The sequence below is a fragment of the Dunckerocampus dactyliophorus genome, chromosome 1 (genome assembly GCF_027744805.1).
Source record: "Dunckerocampus dactyliophorus isolate RoL2022-P2 chromosome 1, RoL_Ddac_1.1, whole genome shotgun sequence".
Taxonomy (NCBI): Eukaryota; Metazoa; Chordata; class Actinopteri; order Syngnathiformes; family Syngnathidae; genus Dunckerocampus; species Dunckerocampus dactyliophorus.
Window position 1 is genome coordinate 48,241,208 of NC_072819.1, and position 19,811 is coordinate 48,261,018.

Below are 19,811 nucleotides of genomic sequence, written 5' to 3' on the forward strand. Positions count from 1 at the left end.
TGTACCAGTATTTTTCCATCAATCATATATAAGTGTCGTGCAACTCTGACTCTGCTGTGTGTGTGTGTGTGTGTTTGTGCGTGTGCACGTGTAATAAAAAAAATCATACTACCTCAAACATGATTAGGAATGTACATACATTTTCCCAAGACATACAGCACTTTTGCAAAAAAATGTCCAGTGACCAATCGCTTATGCTTAGCACATGACTGTAAAAGTGCACAAGGTCACAATGTTTTATGGTTCCGTGACATTTGAACATCACATAAAAATATTCTTAAAAATAAACAATTGATATCAACAAACCATGTGAAAACGATTGTGCAGGAAAAGGCATGACAAAACAACCTCGGCTATATTTATCTCGGACATTTTACACGCCAGCTCCAGGGTCTGTCTGACAGCTGGGATGCTTTTCCCCATTCCTGGCTCGTTTGACAATGGCACCAAAACATGCGTGGGAAACAGGAAACAGCAACAACAAAACTGCCGTGACATATCAACCAGCGACATGTCTCACATTTGGCTTCTCTGTATAAACCCTGTTAAATTTCACATCATAGCTGAGACGTGGACATGTTCAGTCTCGGGGTGAGGCGGTGGGCGTCATGGCCCAGCTGTCTCGCACATGCCTCAGTACACACGAAAACACATGCAAACTCAAAGATGTTTGCGATGCATCACGGCAACATGCTTTATCGTATACAGAGACACACGCTTTAAAGGTGTTTAATCAACATACGCAGACTTCCTTTTAATCATCCCTCAAGAAATGTCTCCTATCATTAAGTGCTTTGGCCTTCAAGCACCAAAAAAACCCAGTTGCTCAGTAAAAGTGGGTCACACTAAAGCGAGTCTCACACGCAACCCAGCGTCCCGAACAGGGCATCCAAAAAACAACGAATGCTTGCAACTCAGTAAAAGCAAAGTAAAACATATTTACTGCAGCTGCTCTAACGAGATTAAGAACAACTGCAGAAGTATCTCGTAGTCCAGGACACAGATGGCCCCGCAGCATTCATTGGTTGCTTCCCAAGTACCACAGCTCTGTCATTATCATTCCAGTACCGCTGGCACTCACTGCTCCCGCCCTTCATTCCAACTAAAAAACCCCAAATCCAACAGACATGATATGGAAAAGCATTGCAACATGTCTACTATTGAATTCTTTCAATAATCAAGAGGTGAACTTGACCCATTCATCCGCCCTGTATCTTCATTCTTCATCATACCAAGACATTTTGGAGAATTTTATGCTTCCAATGTTGTGGGAACAATTTAGGGATGCCCTTTTCTGTTTCGAAGTACATAAAGGCATGATTGGGTGAGTTTGGTGGGAAGAACTAAAGAGCCCCGACCTTGACCCCATCAAACACTTTTGGGATGCACTCGAACAGAGACTGAGCCAACATCAGTGACCTCTGGCCTCCTCAAACTCTTTCAGACAGTCTTCCCAGAGGAGTGGAAGCTGTTGCAGCTGCAAAGGTGATACCAACCCCTTATTTCCCTCTACGTTTGCTTCCTGTAGGTGGTTGCAGGTGTTGCAATACCTTGTCTATATACCGTATTTTCAGTCAAAAAATGCGTCATGAAGAGGAAAAACAACATATGTTGCACTGGACTATCAGTCACATTTATTTAGAAGTGTGTTTCACACAACTGAAGTCTAGACTTTTAATCTGACAACAGGCGGCATAGGTTGTCCGGTATGTTGATGTAGCACATTACAGTTATTCAGCGACACAATAGCATAGAGAACATACCTGGGAGGCAGAATATACTAGTCAGCAAGTGCAACAAGCAAGTTACCGGTAAGGAAGTTCACCAAACTCCCGATCTCATTCCACATCACTGAATTGCAGAAGCAGCATATACAGCAGTTGTCACAACTCTGGGGTGCCCTCTCGCGGCTGGTGACTGTAACTTTCCCGCCTCTGTTCACGTCAGGCAGTAAGAATTCACATTTAAAAACATGTTCAATTATATATATTTTGATGTATAAGTCACACCTGACTATAAGTCGCAAGACCAGCCAAACTATGAGAAAAAGTGTGGCTTATAGTCCGGAAAATACGGCCTTCAGGATTTTTCTAGAGTCTTACAGGAGTAACGTACAGCAGAGCAAACTCCTGGTGAGACAGGCAACTCCTGTAGAAGAAAACAGCAAAGTCTCCTCCTCCTCTTACCTTCCACATGGTTAAAATCCCATCATCCACAAACAATGTGAAAAAAGACAGGAAGAGTTAGATAAGCCGAAGGTAAGCTATCTTTGACTCTTTCCTGTGGTGCAGTGGAGGGGGCCAAAAACAGTCGCCGGTAGCCAAACGAGAGTCAGCGAGGATGTGGCCACGGCTCCACAGTTGTGTCATCACCTCTCATGACATGCTTCCTCCCTTGCCTGTGTGAGCTTGTGCATCCTGACCCTACACAGAGAAAGAGAAAGAGAGAGAGAGAGAGAGAGAGAGAGAGAGAGAGAGAGCAGGCACAAAGTAGTGCACTGCCTCCATCCCTCCCCATCCTCCTCCCCCTCCCACCCTGCTTTCCTATTCAAATCTGCCAGTGGGCTGCCCTGCCTCTAACTAGGCCAATAGCTTGACCACTCAGGGTGGAGTCCAAGAAGGCTCTACAAGTTCTCGTCAAATGTGTCAGAAGGAAAGCATGTCGTGGGAATCTTTGTGTCTGCATGCCCTTGCGCGTATGTGCTCTCACGCATCCCCACATGTGCATGCGTATGTCTTCGAGTGTGCATTCAAGCAGTCAAACGCCACCTGGAAGTTGTGAGGTTTGACACATCCTCAATAATGACTTCACGCTGTACAATGTAGCGTTTGCATCAGCCATGCTAGAAGTGCAGTTGTTTTTGCAACAGTCCCCTGAAAGGGAAGCCCAACGGAAGGAAGCTTAGATTAATCTCCAAGATACAACTGAGCCATGTAAGCGCCCACACAAATGCCATCGTAACTGCGAACACCAATCCTGTATGTGCGTCTGACTCACTGAACCAATGAGCTTGCTGGGCTTTGTTGAAAAACGCAGCATAAAGCAGAGCCAACGTAACATTTTTGCAGAATCCTCAAATGTGTGCAACAGTGTGCAAATGAGGGGTCTGATCAGTTCCAGACAAAATGTACCACAGGATCGCAGACCACCGCCAGATTCCTTCTGGATAGTGTGATTTTAGGAACCCTATAAGTGCTAATTCCAGCGTTCTCTCCATGGGTTTGCACCTATAATCTCTGTTTGTGTACTTGGCGTGCACGGTCCTGCATTATGCCATGACATGTTAGCTGTGGTGACAACTTTTGGAAAAGGCCCAATTGGAATGTGGCTGCTCCTTAAGAATGAAAGGCAAAACCTGTTGGGGAGAATAGACCTCTGCCAAGGCTAAACAATCCCAATTTAACACACCTCCCGCCATGAATCCATCCATCCATTTTCTCAACCACTTATCCTGTTCACGGTTAGAGGTCACCTGGAGATTATCACAGAGAGGCGGGAGTGCACCAGATGTAGAAAGATCAACTATGTGAACCATTACACTACCAATAGCTCTATAAAATATATGTGGAAAACAACTACATCTGATCAACGCTTTCATCCGGATTACTATTATTTTTATTAGTTCCTGTTAAAGTAAATAATGTCGCTTCCATTAATTGATGTGGTTTTGTCACGCCAAACAATGCAGTCTTTCCTGTTAGTCCCCTAAACTGGAAAAGCTGACCTCCACTTTAAGTCGAGTAAGTAAGGTCTCCCTTTTAAGCAACCAGGAATGAGTGGAATGTGGAGTCTCGCTGTGTGAGACCAATAACAGGGACGAACTGTGACGGGGTTATGACCCGAAATCTAGGATTGGCAGGATGCATACCTCACTTTACGCACAGTTTACACTTGAATGAAATGGTGGCGAGCAGAAACTGCAACAAAAAGTCAAAGCAAATGAACATCGTGAGGCATCCGGATGACCTACAAATGTGACATCTTGGACATTATGCATCGTTACCGCATGACTCATGGAAACATTCTGCGTGTTTGTGTGTTGTCTTGTCTTGTGTGCATGTGTGTGCGTGCGTGTTTGACCTTTTAAAGAACATCATGGTAGTTTATCCTGAGGCCGTACCTGTCAGCTCTCCCATTTTCCCTGGTAAGCGCCCATATTTTGCCCTTCTTTCCTCAGCGCCCTCCCGTATAAAAAAGTTGCATACTCTCTGGTACTGCTTCCGGACCACTCATCAAATATGGGTGTGCTGGTGGCAATTCTGGTGGAAAGACCAGAATTTTCTCCTATTTTCCGGAATATGGTCCATATTCCACATGACTTACTGTCTGAATGACTTTCTGTAAGCTCAGTTTAGACACTCAGCGAGAGAGGAAGTAAGAATAGAATCCAGAAAGAAAAAAAGGAATATCTATCAGGTAAATCTGAAACTCTGAAGGCTTCTCTGCAACACGAGCGCCGTGCAGCACTGGCTCAGTCTGCAAGCAACTTCCAGAGCGCGATCAAGGTGGCCTTGACTGAGGCACCAGTCCTTCCATTTCCAACACTGTGACACAGCGCCTTCACTCTGACATCTCTCTCTTTCTCTCGCTCATCATTTTTGAAAAGGTATTCTAATTACATTTTGTGGCTCCAAACTCATATCTGTCATTTGGTGCCTGGAAAGGCGGAGGCTTTGCGTGAGGCAGCTGCACATGGAAAATTGCCATACGCACCTTGTTTAGATAAGTCGCTCTGCTTTTAAGAAAACTGGATCTACCCCCCCCCCCCCCCCCCCCCCCCCCCATGGCGATATGGCGTGCCAAATGGGGGCATCAATAAGTTATAGGAGAAAGTCCGGCTCTTCGACCTCACTTTCTCTTGCTTCAGCAGTACAGTGCACATAATGCAGTGTAGTGATAATGTTCCGGGGCCTACCTGGCATTAGGGAACAAAATCCAAAAAAGATTTATGAGCTCACTTTTGCCCATGACAAGGAGAGTGCCTCCAAAAAGTGAGGGTTCCCTTGTATAAAAGCTATGTTTTCACTTTGCCCATTGAAAGAATCGCAGATGATGACAAGCTGGAGTTGAAAAGGAAACGGAACTGTGACATTAATCAATATATGTGAATCTTTTATGATGGGAGAGAGGTGTCAAGGTACGGTGTGCTGACAGCAGGACAGCCATGAATTATAAATTGAATGAATGATGGTCTCGGTTGGTTCATTAACAGTTTAAATCTTTAATCATATATCACGTTAGTAATCCTACATCATCAATTGAGCAAGTTTAGCCTAATCTGGATCCCATTGATTAACTCGTGCGTGTCCGTCTTGTTTGTTTTTCCTCTTCAAAAACAGACAACACACACATACGCACTCACATCAGACGTTCAACACATGTTGCTAAACTGAAACATCCGTGAGCAAAAATGGAATATTTGCAGAAGCTATTCTTGTCATGTCAGGAGTTACAAACCAAAATGTGCTGAAATAATCATTTCATGTGGCTCCAGACTTCATTGCCGGAACAGCAAGCTTTTATTGTAGGTTTGAACTATCTCACAACAGGCACAATAATCGCTAACACTCGCTGCTGTTGCAGCCGTAATCCACGCCAAGCTAAAACTCAACTCTGAACTCCCGATGTCATTTCCTGTCCACGCCACTGGAACGCATTTACAACGACACACACAAGTATGTGTCTTACTTACGTCTTGAATAACTTATTTTCTGTTATGATGTCTACTTTATTGGGTAATGCAAGTGCAAAGGTGACTATAGGGGTGTTACTTCATTAATAGAGGGCTCTAATAATGTTTTAAAAAAAACGATTTAGAATGTCGAAAAAAGGTTTTCTATGATCTAACTATAAAAATATTCCACTCATAAATAAGGAATCGTACTTCGTGGAAATTAACTTATCACTATCGGGTCTGGAACCAATTAAGCGCGCTAAACGAGGGATTGTTGTATTTGAGATGCACACCGCACAAAGAAGCAGACCACACGCAGGCAGGCATGCAAGGAAAGGTGTCAGCGAGGGGGTACACAGTCACTCGCCTTGCTCGAGGACACCTGAGACCCTCTGGTGACACCCTTACTGAATGTAAATTCTGATTTTTTTATTGACAATGCTTTGAGATTTTAAAGGACATTACCGGCCCTTAAAAGTCTCCATGTTAAACAAGACATAAGTTTTCCTGAAATCCAATACTTGGGGGTGTCGTCATGATTACAATAATACACACATTTGTCGAACTGGACTCCCACGGCTCTCGCAAGCTGATAAATTCTGCACAAAGACACATCGATCATCCTCCACTCATAGACGAGACACCGACTCTGAGCTTTTGCTAATCAAAGAGCCAATTAACGGGCGGCTATATATGAGTCGGCCTCACAGCAGAGCTAATCAATACCATTCTAAGCTACATTGATGCATTGACGTTGATTTATCTTTCGTTTGCACTACGGTCTGTTTTATTGCATTGCATCAGGCAAGTATGACCTTTGAAGATTTGTCTGCCCTTTCAGCATGAAGCATGATAATCAGGCTGGAGAATTTAAGAGCTAACATCTCATATATTTGAGAAATCATACTTTCCATAGGAGCTGAGACATTTGTAATCTCTGGAAAGGCTTGCTAGAATACCTTACATATTTGTCCCCACTGCAAGCCAAACAAAGATCCATCTCTATTCTACTCTCGATTTGTTTCCACAAAGCAAAATGGTTCCATTCAGTTTAGAATGATACATATTTTATGTATCAAAATATCTGACTCGCAGGATTCCATTTTTCAGCATCATTGTGATGACGTACCGATAGCTCGAGTATGGTGTGGCTCACTTTTGTACAGTGCCGGCTAGAAATGCTCGATATTGGCTTTCTTACTGATATCTGATATACCGATATTCTCCGATATTGTACCAATATATATTGGTACATATAGCCAGGGCGTCAAACTGCTTTTCACCGAGGGCCACGTTGCAGTTATGGTTACTGTCAAGGGAAAATCTGCTGCTGGCTCCAAAATACTCCAAAATGTAGATGAGAGAAAGTTCTTTGAGAAAAATGACAGGTACAGTTTAATCAAACTTGTATGCAAGGAGACAAATTAATAAAGCCTGAAAAGATGGTTTCTTTCTGCAAAGAAATTGTCTCACTGTTCATCCTAAAATATGAATATAGGAAACAACATACAGTGGTCTGAAAAAGTGTTTGCACACTTCCTGATTTCTTACTTTTTTTGCATGTTTGTCACACTTAAATGTTTCAAATCATCAAACTCATTTATATTTATATTATATTCATAATTTATATTAGTCATGACAACACAACTGAACACAAAATGCAGTTTTTAAAAGAAAGTTTTTATCACTAAGAGAGGAAAAAAAATCCAAACCTACGTGACCCTGTGTGGAAAAAGTGATCGCTCCCTAAACCTAATAACTGGTTGGGTCAAATGGCCGGACATTCTCCTTCAGGATCTTTTGGTAGAGAGCAGAATTCATGGTTCCATTTATCATAGCAGGTCTTCCAGGTCCTGAAGCAGCAAAACAGCCCCAGACCATCACACTACCACCATCATATTTCACTGTTGGTAGGATGTTCTTTTTCTGAAATGCGATGTTACTTTTACACCAGATGTAATGGGACACACGCCTTCCAAAAAGTTCAACTTTTGTCTCGTCAGACCACAGACTATTTTCCCAAAGGTCTTGGGGATCATCAAGATTTTCTGGCAAAACTGAGACAAGCCTTAATGTTCTTTTTGTTCAGCAGTGGTTTTGGTCTTGGAACTCCATTTTTGCCCAGTGTCTTTCTTATGGTGGAGTCATGAACACTGACCTAAACTGAGGCAAGTGAGGCCTGCAGTTTTTTTTAACATTGATGTGGGGTCTTTTGTGACCTCTTGGATGAGTTGTTGCTGGGCTCTTGGGGTAATTTTGGTTGGCTGCCCACTCCTGGGAAAGTTCACCACTGTTCCATTTGTAGATAATGACTCTCACCGTGGTTCGCTGGAGTCCCAAAGCGGGGCAATCACGTTTTAATACAGGGCCATGTAGGTTTGGATTTTTTTTTCTCCCTTAACAATAAGAAGTTTCATTTATAAACTGCATTTTGTGTTGAGTTGTGTTGTCATTGACTGATATTTAAATTTGTTTGATCATCTGAAACATTTAAGTGTGACAAACATGCAAAAATTTAAGAAATCGGGAAGGGAGCAAACACTTTTTCACACCACTGTATGTAAGGGGAGGGGTGATCTCATCCTCCTGTGAGGGACAGAGACAATGAAGGGTAGACTCACATGCCTAGACACCCAAGGCTATTTGAGTCAGGTGATAAGCATGTATAGAACTTGTTTTTGAGACAAGAGGCTTTTAATCATTAATAACAATAAAACATTATAATATAACAAATAAAAAAATTTTGTGTCTTTTTGACATGCATTATTTCCAGACAAGCCACATAAAAAGATATAGCTGGCAGAATCTGGCCCCCGGGCCTTGAGTTTAGCATGTTTTCCTACCATCAACAAGTAAGACAGGTTAGTGTTTAACAAATTCAAAAATAAGAATCCAATTAACCGATGCTGGTAACTACACAATTTGGAAAACTGCACATGTGGCACAAATATAAGAACAAAGCAAAGGGAAAAGTATGAAACACTGGACTCTGCCAATCGCTGCTTATTATTTTACTGTATGAGCACTTCGTAGAAATCTGAGTGATTTTTCCTGTATAAGTAAAAGCAGTACAAAAGGAAGACTCCTTACTTACTTTACAGTCATTGTAACTTGCATATTTACAATCCAAAAGTGAAACTAGGAAATAATTCCAGACCACGGACATACTGAGCGAGCAAATCCATCACTTGCGTCATTATCAGCAGAATAAAACAGCACCAGCATGTTCGGTTATCTCATTGTTATGCTAATATCGCCTGATAATATTGGCTGGACATCCCAAGTGCCACCCCAAACTGAACTAACGTTCATGTTTTTTTTAACTGTGGGATGAAGTTGGAGTACCCAGAGACAATCCATGCCACGACACACAAGTAGGTTTTAAATTAGCATCTTGTTGCTGAGGCAGCAGTGCAAACCACTCTGCAGCATCGCCATCTCCATCGAACAAAAGTAATACCTTGTTGTTGCACATTGTTGACACTCATAATCACCATACTGTTCTGGGTGCTTGATTAGTTCACAGATGATCTCAGCGCTGCGTGCCTTTGGTTCTCTCAGCCTTCGTCTTGGTGATTAGTACAATGTTGGGTCACTCGTAGAACCAATCAGCTCATTGACGTACTTCAATGCCCACAGGCCAGATAAATGGTGGATGTAAAGGTTCTGTTTTGACTTAAACTCACCCGATCCTTTCCCTCTATTCAAACTCATTGCGAGGTGGCAAAGAGCCAGAGTTCTGTTCTAAAAAGACCTGAAATTTGAATGCCAAGTACTTGAATCCCCAGCAGAGAGTGAGAGTCTTAGGGGGGAACTTTGGCGAGGAATGAAAGCGATTGGACCCACTGGCAGTTGCTGCTGCCAAGGCCGCTAAGCATGAAAACCCTGCTGGGCACCAAATATGGCAAAATGTGTGTTTTTAAGCAAACAACACTAAATTGGCATTTTGAAAAGCCAATAAATGCAGAAGGGTTTTCATCACATTGGAGAAATACGTTTCTTGGAGTGCATTATGCATATTCCCTGGAAACAAGCTGTGTTCCATGCACAAATTTCAGTGCTGACGAAGGAAAATAACTGATGAAGGAAAATAACTGACTGTCATTTAAAAGTTTAAAGGTTCAAAGACATCCATTGAATGGTGGGTTTCACTTTATTTGACTCCATTCTCAAGTATAGGTAGTGTGATATGTGGATGTACGTTAATAATTCTCACTCCCTGACACCATAATAGTGGCGCAGGACATCAAGTTGACAGTCTGGGCTTTTTGCTAGACGGCTATCGCTCTCGACTCACATTCTGCCGACCTTGGTTCAAGCCCAAGTTATCACAGCACTGCCTTGGCTATTCAGTGGCCACTAAAATCTCAGCTATAACAATCATGCACGCAAGTATTTGGACAAATTTTCTCATCTAATTAAATGGGACCATTGACAACTACTACTAGTGTACCTGCACACACCAACACCACATACGGCTTTTCAAAGTTCTACATAATTGATAACAGTGTACATACTCTGTTTTTATTATTTATTGACCATGTCAGATGCAATTCTCATCAGATACGTTGCACCATCGGTTGGATTTGACCAACCCATTGTTTTGTGGTGTGGAAGAATAAAATAACTCAACTAACTGGGTTGAAATGTAACAGAAATATAGTAATTTATTTATAAATAAACATTGGTTCTAGACTTGACCGTGATAAGTTAATTTCTGCAAAGTAGAATTCCTAATTTATAATCACAGTGAGAGCCATTATCCACAAATGGCCAAAACATGGAACAGTGGTGAACCTTCCCAGGAGTGGCTGGCCACAACCAAAAATACCCCAAGAGTGCAGCGATGACTCATCCAAGAGGTCACAAAAGACCCCACAACAACATCCAAAGAACTGCAGGCCTCACTTGCCTCGGTTAAGGTCAGTGTTCATGACTCCACCATAAGAAAGACACTGGGCAAAAACGGCCTGCATGGCAGAGTTCCAAGACCAAAACCACTGCTGAACAAAAATAACATTAAGGCTCATCTCAGTTTTGCCAGAAAACATCTTGATGATCCCCAAGATCTTTGGGAAAATACTCTCTGGTCTGACGAGACAAAAGTTGAACTTTTTGGAAAGTGTGTGTCCCATTACATCTGGCGTAAACGTAACGTCGTATTTCAGAAAAAGAACGTCATACCAACCGTAAAATCTGGTGGTGGTAGTGTGATGGTCTGGGGCTGTTTTGCTGCTTCAGGACCTGGAAAACTTGCTGTGATAAATGGAACCTTGAATTCTGCTCTCTACCAAAAACTCCTGAAGAAGAATGTCCGGCCATCTGTTGGTGACCTCAAGCTGAATGGCTGAAGAACAACAAAAGACATAGGAGTGGCCTAGTCAAAGTCCTGACCTGCATCCCATTAAGATGCTGTGGCATGACCTTAAAAAGGCGCTTCATGCTGGGAAAACCCTCCAATGTGGCTGAATTACAACAATTCTGCAAAGATGAATGGGCCAAAATTCCTCCCCAGCGCTGTAAGAGACTCATTGCAAGTTATCACAAACGCTTGATTGCAGTTGTTGTTGCTAAGGGGGGCCCAACTACTTATTAGGTTTAGCGGGCAATCACTTTTTCACACAGGGCCATGTAGCTTTTTCTCCCTTAATAATATAAAGTTTCATTTAAAAACTGCATTTTGTGTTCCGTTGTGTTGTCATTGACTCATATTGAAATTTGATCATCTGAAACATTTTAGTGTGACAAATAATAAATCAGGAAAGGGGGCAAACACTTTTTTGTATCATCACGTTGTCTTTGAATGTGTCTCCTGAATGCCTTTATATTTGTATTTTAGTTCATTTAACCCATTTCTGCTTGAAAATGCTTAATTTAGGCACAAAAAAAAGTAAAAATGTCCTTAAATATGTACATTTTTTCCCAATATTAGGCTGTATTCAACCATGAAACAACATGATTTTATTAATTAATACAGTTTTCAAAAAATTGATAGAGACAAGCTGCAAAATTCAAAGAGCGAAGTGGTGAGGGATTACTGTATAGCTGTAAAACAAACTAAAGGTGTGAATTTAAATGTCGAGCAACCTTCTGTATTCATTATTTAGAAGTAGCAACTTTGAATTTTGTAGGATTTTTACAACAATGGTGTTTTATTTTGGAAAAGCAATGAGTTATTCAAAAAATGCCTGTGCTCCCTTTTATTTTAGACTTCCCAATTTGAACTCTTAGGACTCTATTGAGCTGTTTGTTTATGTAAAAAAAAATGGAAACAAACAGCCCCTGTAGGTACACTTCACACTTTTTAGCATAGATTGCGAAACAAGAACGCTCCAGCCTGCTTCAGTTTCTATATGAACTATATTTTTATCTCTTAACAGTTCATTTGCATAATATTCAAAGTGAAGACTGTATCTGTTAAGAAGCGTGGCAAAAGTCAATTAACACACTTGCTGCGGATTCCAGTTCAAAAGTGAATACAAAACAGAGAACAATGACAGCCTGGCGCACGTGCGTTCAAATCCAACGCTTGGACCACATGGTGCAGTACAGACCTCTCCATGCCACAGATGCATGACAAGCACGTACATGAAGACTCTCACTCTTTCACTTATAAGGGAATGCTCAAAATAAAGATGACAGAAACAACAAAAGCGACACTTACAAGTACATTCAGGAGCCTCACATGGTCCGGCAACAAAAAAGGGGAGAGGTGCGCCCTTAGTTCTGTCTGAAGAGACAACGCAGTGGAACTGTGGCATTAACGATGGAAAGCGGGAGTTGCAAGGAGAGGAGTCTTACATCCACACACCCAGCGTACGCGCACGTCTAAACAATGAGGACCTTTTCTTGCCTGTCTCCTCTTCCTCCTCCTACGGTTCACAGCTTTGGCTCCCCTCCCTCCTGCCTCCCCTTCAAGCCTTAGGGTTTTGCTTGTCATGTGTTCAGGCTCAGGGAAGCGTAAAGCGGGTGGAGGCAACCATCCCTCCAAGTGCTTTGTCTTGCAGTTTGGAAACTCTTTGCTTCCATTAGGAGGAACGTTGAGCTTTGCTGTCCTTCCTGTGTACTTGGTGTAATATAGAGCATCACTTCCCAACACCTGCATGTTCCACTTCAAAAATAACATAAAATAACGATCAAGATGGCAAGATCATCTACTTCATTTGTCTAAAATGTTGCTGGAACTCCCCAGCACCCTCTTGAACATTAGATTTGTTTGTTCCTGTCCCCTTACAAATAGTTTTTTTTCTCCTGATATGTCCATGGGTGAGATGATGAATCAGTTAATAGAGTCTGTCATTGAGTTGAAATACCACATTACACAAAAATGCTGCAGTACTAATGGGATACGGATACCGTATACTCATTACAACCTCATTCATGCACGTTACAATGCATCTGAAGCTTGCGTTCATTTTTTGTGGCTTATAAAAATGTCCCACTCGGATGTGAAGATCTTCCACAGTTCCTTTAACTCAGTCCACATGTAGTGCTTCTCTTGCCTGTGAATTTTCTTAAAGGGTGTTTGTTTTATTGACTCTCGACTAGAACAAGACGCGTGTTCACATTAGGTCATGGTTGTGCAAACTCACTTTGCTCCATTGAAAGATGTGCTCTGCAAAGTTGTTGTTACCACAGCCGTAGGATTTGTAGGATTCCTTCTTCAAAGGAAATTATTGCCAAAAACATGTCTCGGTTTTTGTAGACAACAGTGCGCCTAACTAACTAGTCAGTTTGTCCGCGTATCATTTTGTCCGTGTATCATTCCGAGTGCTCAATCAAAGCATCCCCACGTTAACTCAGTCTCTGTGAAGAATGAATAGTAGTTCTTTAAGAGTTGTGACACTATAGACCAGGGGTGGGCAAACTTTTGGACTCGCAGGCCACACTGGGTTAAAAAAAATTTGGTGGAAGGGCCGTCTATATATACTGTCGGTGGTCATCAAACAGAATGACATACTTGCTCACGGTGCAAGAAAATGAAAACACAACACGTCCACAGCATGTTAACGCACCACATACATTAACTACTACTACCAAGCGGGTGTTAAACAACAACTAAGCCCTAAACATAACTGTAATGTAACTTAAAACTGTTATTTCCAAATCCCCGCAAGGCATGCTGGGTAGTCCAGCTGCAACAACAATGTGAACTATGAGCAGTCAAACATTGGATATCAAGAGTACGTTAACGACTCCTTGTTTACTTCTCTGAGGACCTCCTCAACATATTTTGCAGTCAAGCAAAAATATGACAAACACGGCGAAATGTTGGGAGAAAGAGTGCCACAAGCTACCCAGCATGCCTTGCGTCGGGAATACAGTATATGTACCTGTATATGAGTATTGTGCGTGGATCTTTATGTGTGTGTGTGTGTGTGTGTGGTTTATTTGTTCATAGAATGCACACAGAACGATGAACAACTCATATCTGTCTCTTTGCTTCCCCCTGATAAGCACTGTGTGCCCTACACTGATGAGGCGTTCAAACGCACTGCTTATTTTTTGCGTGTGAGACAAATCAGACAGACTTCCAGACAGTCTGTGCTTTTTCAAACAGCTAAAATGATGCATAACGCAAACAAACACCTACTACCCATAAACGTAATACAATTCTTCTCAACAAGAGAGGACAAATACGACCTCAGGGTAAAATTAAACTTAAAACACTTTCAGCATATCAGGATGTGGAACCAAATTATCGAACGGATTGCGTAAAGAACTCAAACAGGGCACCAAAATGAGCCATTTCAAGAAACAATACAAGCAGTTGATGTTTCCAAAGAACAAGAAAGAAGAGCCCTGAGCCACTGTGTAAACACAATGCTATGTGTAACCACCCTTGCACTTACTACTAACTCTTCTTCAAGTACTTCTTGAAGTACTTAACCTTTACCCTTTATCAGTTACAACTATGTATTATTATTTATTATGGCTGCTATATAATTTATTTACAGTGATTTTAAACCTTGACTCCTATTGTACCACATTGTTATACTGCCTTATCATTTTCCTATGTATTTTAAAATTGGCAAAGAGTACATTTGGAATACAGGAAGTGAACAAATGTATTGCAAATGATGTGAAAAGGAGCGGCTTTAAAGGAGGATTAAATAAGCTTTGCTTCTTCCTACTCCGTTTTGGACATGTGGACTGTTAATTGTGCTGTGTGATGTGTTCCAGTGTAACTTGTATGCATGTTCAAAATAAATTAAACCATGACTTGTATCATTACCATAAGTCGCAGCTTCCTGTGCTGTCAATGGTTGACTTTTCAGTGACTGTTGATGAGTCATTGGACAAAATAGACATCAGTTATTTTAGCAACACCACTAATTGATTCAGTGTGCAATGTAAGGCCTGGCAAAGAGATGTTGTCCAGATATTTTTTTTTTATTTTATTTGTCTAAAAATTGGACAGAATCAAGATTACGCTATGCAACTGCCTATGGAAGTAATGCGACTTTAAAGACCGGACTTGTTTGTGTTTCAAAACGAAATTTGGAAAAGGCTGGGCTCGTCGAGGCAAAAATGATTTAGTTTGTCCACTTACCGGTATGTTGTGTTTGTTGTGACGCCTGTAAGGTCAAACACAATCCCTTCCAAAGTCATTTGCTCAAGAAACATTTAACATTACGATAATGGCCATTAAAAGTACATTTTGCATCATGTAATGTTTTAACAAATTCGTAATAATTAACTTCTTGAACTTGTAATTCAATAAATTTCCCAAAAAAAACATTAAAACATTATTTTGAAATAAGGATTCGTGTTTTTAAAATAATTTGTATATATAATTTTCATGAAATTATCGATAGTGTTATTTAGAAATAATATTTTAACAGTGGTTAATTAACCAAATGCCATTTTTTGTTTTTTTCTGCTAAAGTTCAGTGGCATATTTCCCACCCTTCCCCTTGACCCTCGGTTTTAAAGGGAAGTGGTACAAGTGGTATTGGCCCGAAGTCTATTTTTCTTTTTCTCTTAATGCCTGTCTCCCTTGTTAAAGCTGGTCTTAATATTGGATTCAATGTGGGGAAAAAAGCCACAAAAGCTAAAAAACATAAGGCAAAATGTGCAGAGTTAATCTTTGATCTTGATGCTTGTTGAACTGCGGTATTGTGAGCAATGCGATATGTTCACTTCCTGGGTTAAGGAACAAATGAGGGTGGTTCTATTTCCCATGTTTTGTGTGACTTCAGATGCATATTTGTATACATTTCAATTGAATTCCAGGAGTTAGGTATTTATAATAACACAGTTCTGTTGCAACCTTGAAGAACGGCGGCTGTAGGTCCAGAGGCCAAGTGAATTTTCTTAAAGAGTATTTGTCTTATTGACTCTGGAGTAGAACAACACTCATGTTCACATTAGGTAGTGCTGGCGCAGGCTTGCTTTGCTCCATGGAAAGATGTACTCAGGAAAGGTGGTATTAATTATCACAGTGGTAACTCAGTTTTTGTGTGGCCCGGTTTTTGTAGGATTCTGTTTTCAATGAAAACTATTATCAAAAATATGTCTTGGTTTGCGTACACAACAGTGCGGCTAACAAACAAGTCTGTTTGCCCACCAGTTTGGGGGCCTTAGGATCTCGTCTCTGTTATTTGCAGACGATGTGGTCCTGATGGCCTTGACTGGGGCGGTTTCTTGCCGAGTGCGAAGCTTCCGGGATGAGACTCAGCACCTCCAAATACGAAGCCATGGTTCTCAGTCGGAAAAGGGTGGATTTCACCATCCGCGTGGGGAATGAGGTCCTGCCCAAGGTGGAGGATTTCAAGTATCTCGGGGTCTTGTTCACGAGTGAGGGAAGGTTGGAGTAATGCGGTCGCTGTACCGGACCCTTGTGGTGAAGAGAGAGCTGAGCCGGAAGGCAAAGCTCTCAATTTACCAGTCGATCTATGTTCCCACCCTCACTTATGGTCATGAGCTTCGGGTCGTGACCAAAAAAACGCCATTGCGGATACAAGCGGCTGAAATGAGTTTCCTCCGTAGGGTGGCTGAACTCACCTAAGAGATATCATGAGGAGCTCAGTCATCCGGTAGGGGCTCAGAGAAGAGCCGCGGCTCCTTCACATCGAGAGGAGCCAGTTGAGGTGGCTCGGGCATTTAGTCCGCACACCTCCCTGGTGAGGTGTTCTGGGCATGCCCAGCCGGGAGAAGGCCTCGGGGCAGACCTAGGACACGCTGGAGGGATTATGTCTCACAGCTGGCCTGGGAACGCCTTGGTGTCCTCCCAGTAGAATTGGAAGAGGTCGGCGGGGGCTGGGAAGTCTGGGCTTCCCTACTGAGACTGCTGACTGAATTTGAGAAATAAGTCGTAGCAAAGTATGACGGTAACATATGTTGCCATAGGATTGTAATGTAAAGGTTCCTAGTTAACCCAGGTTGCGGAGGGAACGATTTAACTGAGACACATAACAGATAGTGAGCCAGACCAGTGTGTGGAATGATGATTGTTTACAATAAAGTTCAAGCGGGAAAGCAACAGCTACCGTGCGCACTTTAACGTTAAAAAGTGATGTTAAATGTTCATTTGTCATTTATGTGTATTTCTCATTGTTTTGTGCACATACAAATATAATTATTCTCTGTAAAATGTGTTTTGTGTTCATTTATTTGGGTGTCTGGAATGAATTAATCGGAACTGTACTATTATTTCCTATGGGAAAAACTGATTACTTTTTCGTACGTTTCGGTTTTTGTCTGACCTTTTAGAACGGATTAATGACGAAAACTGAGATTTTACTGTATTATAAATAACATGAACTGGCCTGCAAACACTCAGTTAAGAAGTTCCAGTGTGCTCAGGGACAATGTTAAATAAGATCAGCATGTCCCAAAGCAGAAGGTGGTAATCATGTTTCCATGTCCAGCTGTTGGCTGTTTACAGTTGAAAAGTGAACCAAACAGGTCAAGGCTGAAACTTTCTTGTTCTTCCTTCTTTGCTGGGTCTCTACAGACAGGAGGTCAGATTGGTACCAGGCGGGAATCACTGACACACATCCGCCGGCTGTCGACCCATTTAGCCCATCTGCACAACAGAAAATGGCAAGTTATTTACATAAAGCATTTCCTTTTAGCGCCAGTGCGCTGAAATTAAAATCAATAACATGTGCTATCAAGGTTTCCAGCTTTCTCTGAAAGTTTCTCAGTGGTACTACAGAATCGGTCTTAGCATTACAAATTATTTTACGATTGTAAAAGATCTGACCTGACAGCATCACATATTTCACGCAGTGCATTAGTCAAACGGAACAATAAATAGCTGCTTCTGTTTACCACTTGAATAAATCAGCAGTATATGGAGGCAAAGCAGAGCGGTCGTAATGGCCTCAGGGATGAACTGTGGCAAGTATATAACAGCAGACGGCCTTGCCAGAAATTCAACTGACTGCGTCGCCTCTAGCCCGTGTAACGGAAACACGGTTGACCTATTTTGCCCCTGTTAGTGCGACGCTGTTCACGGCTTTCCAGTCTGTTGGCGATCCTAATCTAGTTGCACAATATATGGCGATAGTGACATTGACAGTCCCTTTGCCGCAAAGAATATGGATGCTCAATCTTTGTGCTATTTGGAGTGTTATTCCCTTGTCTCCTCTGATGCTGGAATGTCATGAATGGATTCCACTCTCTGTATTACCCAGTACTTCCAGCACTTCATAACCCCAGGCCATGCTAAAAGACTTTGGCGCATGCATGCAGGGAAGGGCAGGCGTGTCATGATGGTGAACTCATACTCGCCAGCTTTTTCTGTCCCAATCCCTCGACTCCTAAACTGCAATTAATGATTCTATACATGACAGGCTTACAGTTGCAAGACCCAGCTGTGAAATGCAAGCGAGGCAGACGACCTGGAAAAGAATGTCTTAATAGGACTGGCTCACAGGGCTTCAAAAGCGCTACAGAGAGGTCAATTTATTCGTGTGTAAGATACTCTTCTCCTGTTACATAGTTTGTATTTGACTTTATTTGATGTTTTATTATAATGCAAATTTGGAGCAGCCGGACCAAAGCAGGAGGGGAGTGTGAGACATGAGGGGGGATAATAATACAGAGAGCAACAACAGCAGAAACAAACAACAGGACTACATCACCACAAATAATTTTACAATAAATCCAAGTACTGTAAATTCCAGTGTATAGGCCGCACCGATATATAAGCCGCATGTGTCCACGTCATAAAATGCCATATTGTGGCGCGCACGAGTCTGTGAGGACCGGGCAGCTCTTTATTTGACAGGAGCCAATCATAAGGTGAAAAAACTCACAACAAGCTTGTCAAATTGCCCGAGGTCGTTACTCAATATAACAGTTGGACTCACGGTGTCATCTTATGAAGAACACTAAACTCAGCACACAGCAACTTAACACTCAAAAGGTATGCCGAATAAATATCTAAACATGTACAGTACCAATATGAGTTCAAAATTAAAAAAAAACAACTCTTTTAAAGTTTTCCCATAATGCATTTTGTTTGAGCAAAGCATTTCATTGGAGGACAAGCAGCATAGAAAATGGTGGATGGCGTTGCAATGCTGTCTCTGTTCACCAGGGGAGCCCAGAGCCCAGAGGGAGGCTGACGTCACTGCAGCGTCCCAATGTATGCGTTGCGCAGACACAATGCATTATGGGAAAACTTTAAAAGAGTTTTTTTTTATTTTGAACTCATATTGGTACATGTTTGTATATTTCTCAGGTATACCATTTTAGTTTTTAGGAGGTGTGTAATGAGTTTAGTGTTAATTGTAAGATGACACCATGAGTCAGGATGTTATATTGTTATCCTGTTATGTATACTGACCTCCTGCCATTTTTTGTGATTGAGTCCACTAATAGCATTCAGTCATTGGCTCCTGCCAAAGAAAGAGCTACCGTTTCCTCAAAGTTTAAGAAAAAAGTAGTGGCTTATACACCGAAATTTACGGTATAGATATAAGTGAAGGGCACATGATCTTTTAGCATCCCATCGGCTTTCAAATCCCTTGATCATGCTGTTTTACGCGGTTACATTAGTTAAGTTGCATGTAATAGACAATGCATTGTGAAATAAAAATTGAAAACCTAGAAAAAAGTTGTACAAATAATATAGATAACTTTTGCTTTCAAAATGTCAACACCTTTTCAGAGTTCCCCACAG

At 41.7% G+C, this 19,811-nt stretch overlaps 1 protein-coding gene across 2 annotated transcripts in view; it reads right to left on the reverse strand.

Moving 5' to 3' along the window:
* The window catches only part of LOC129189488 (E3 ubiquitin-protein ligase Midline-1-like), a 32,632-nt gene extending 20,124 nt beyond the window's left edge, over positions 1 to 12,508 (reverse strand). Inside the window, exon 1 of one of the 2 annotated variants that reach the window (XM_054791204.1) lies at positions 12,339 to 12,508. The gene's annotated coding sequence lies outside the window, so the exon portion shown is untranslated. Of the gene's footprint in view, positions 1 to 2,186; positions 2,418 to 12,338 lie in introns of those variants that run through there. The other variant, XM_054791194.1, reaches the window with a different exon arrangement.
* Between the last annotated feature and the right edge of the window lie 7,303 nt (positions 12,509 to 19,811).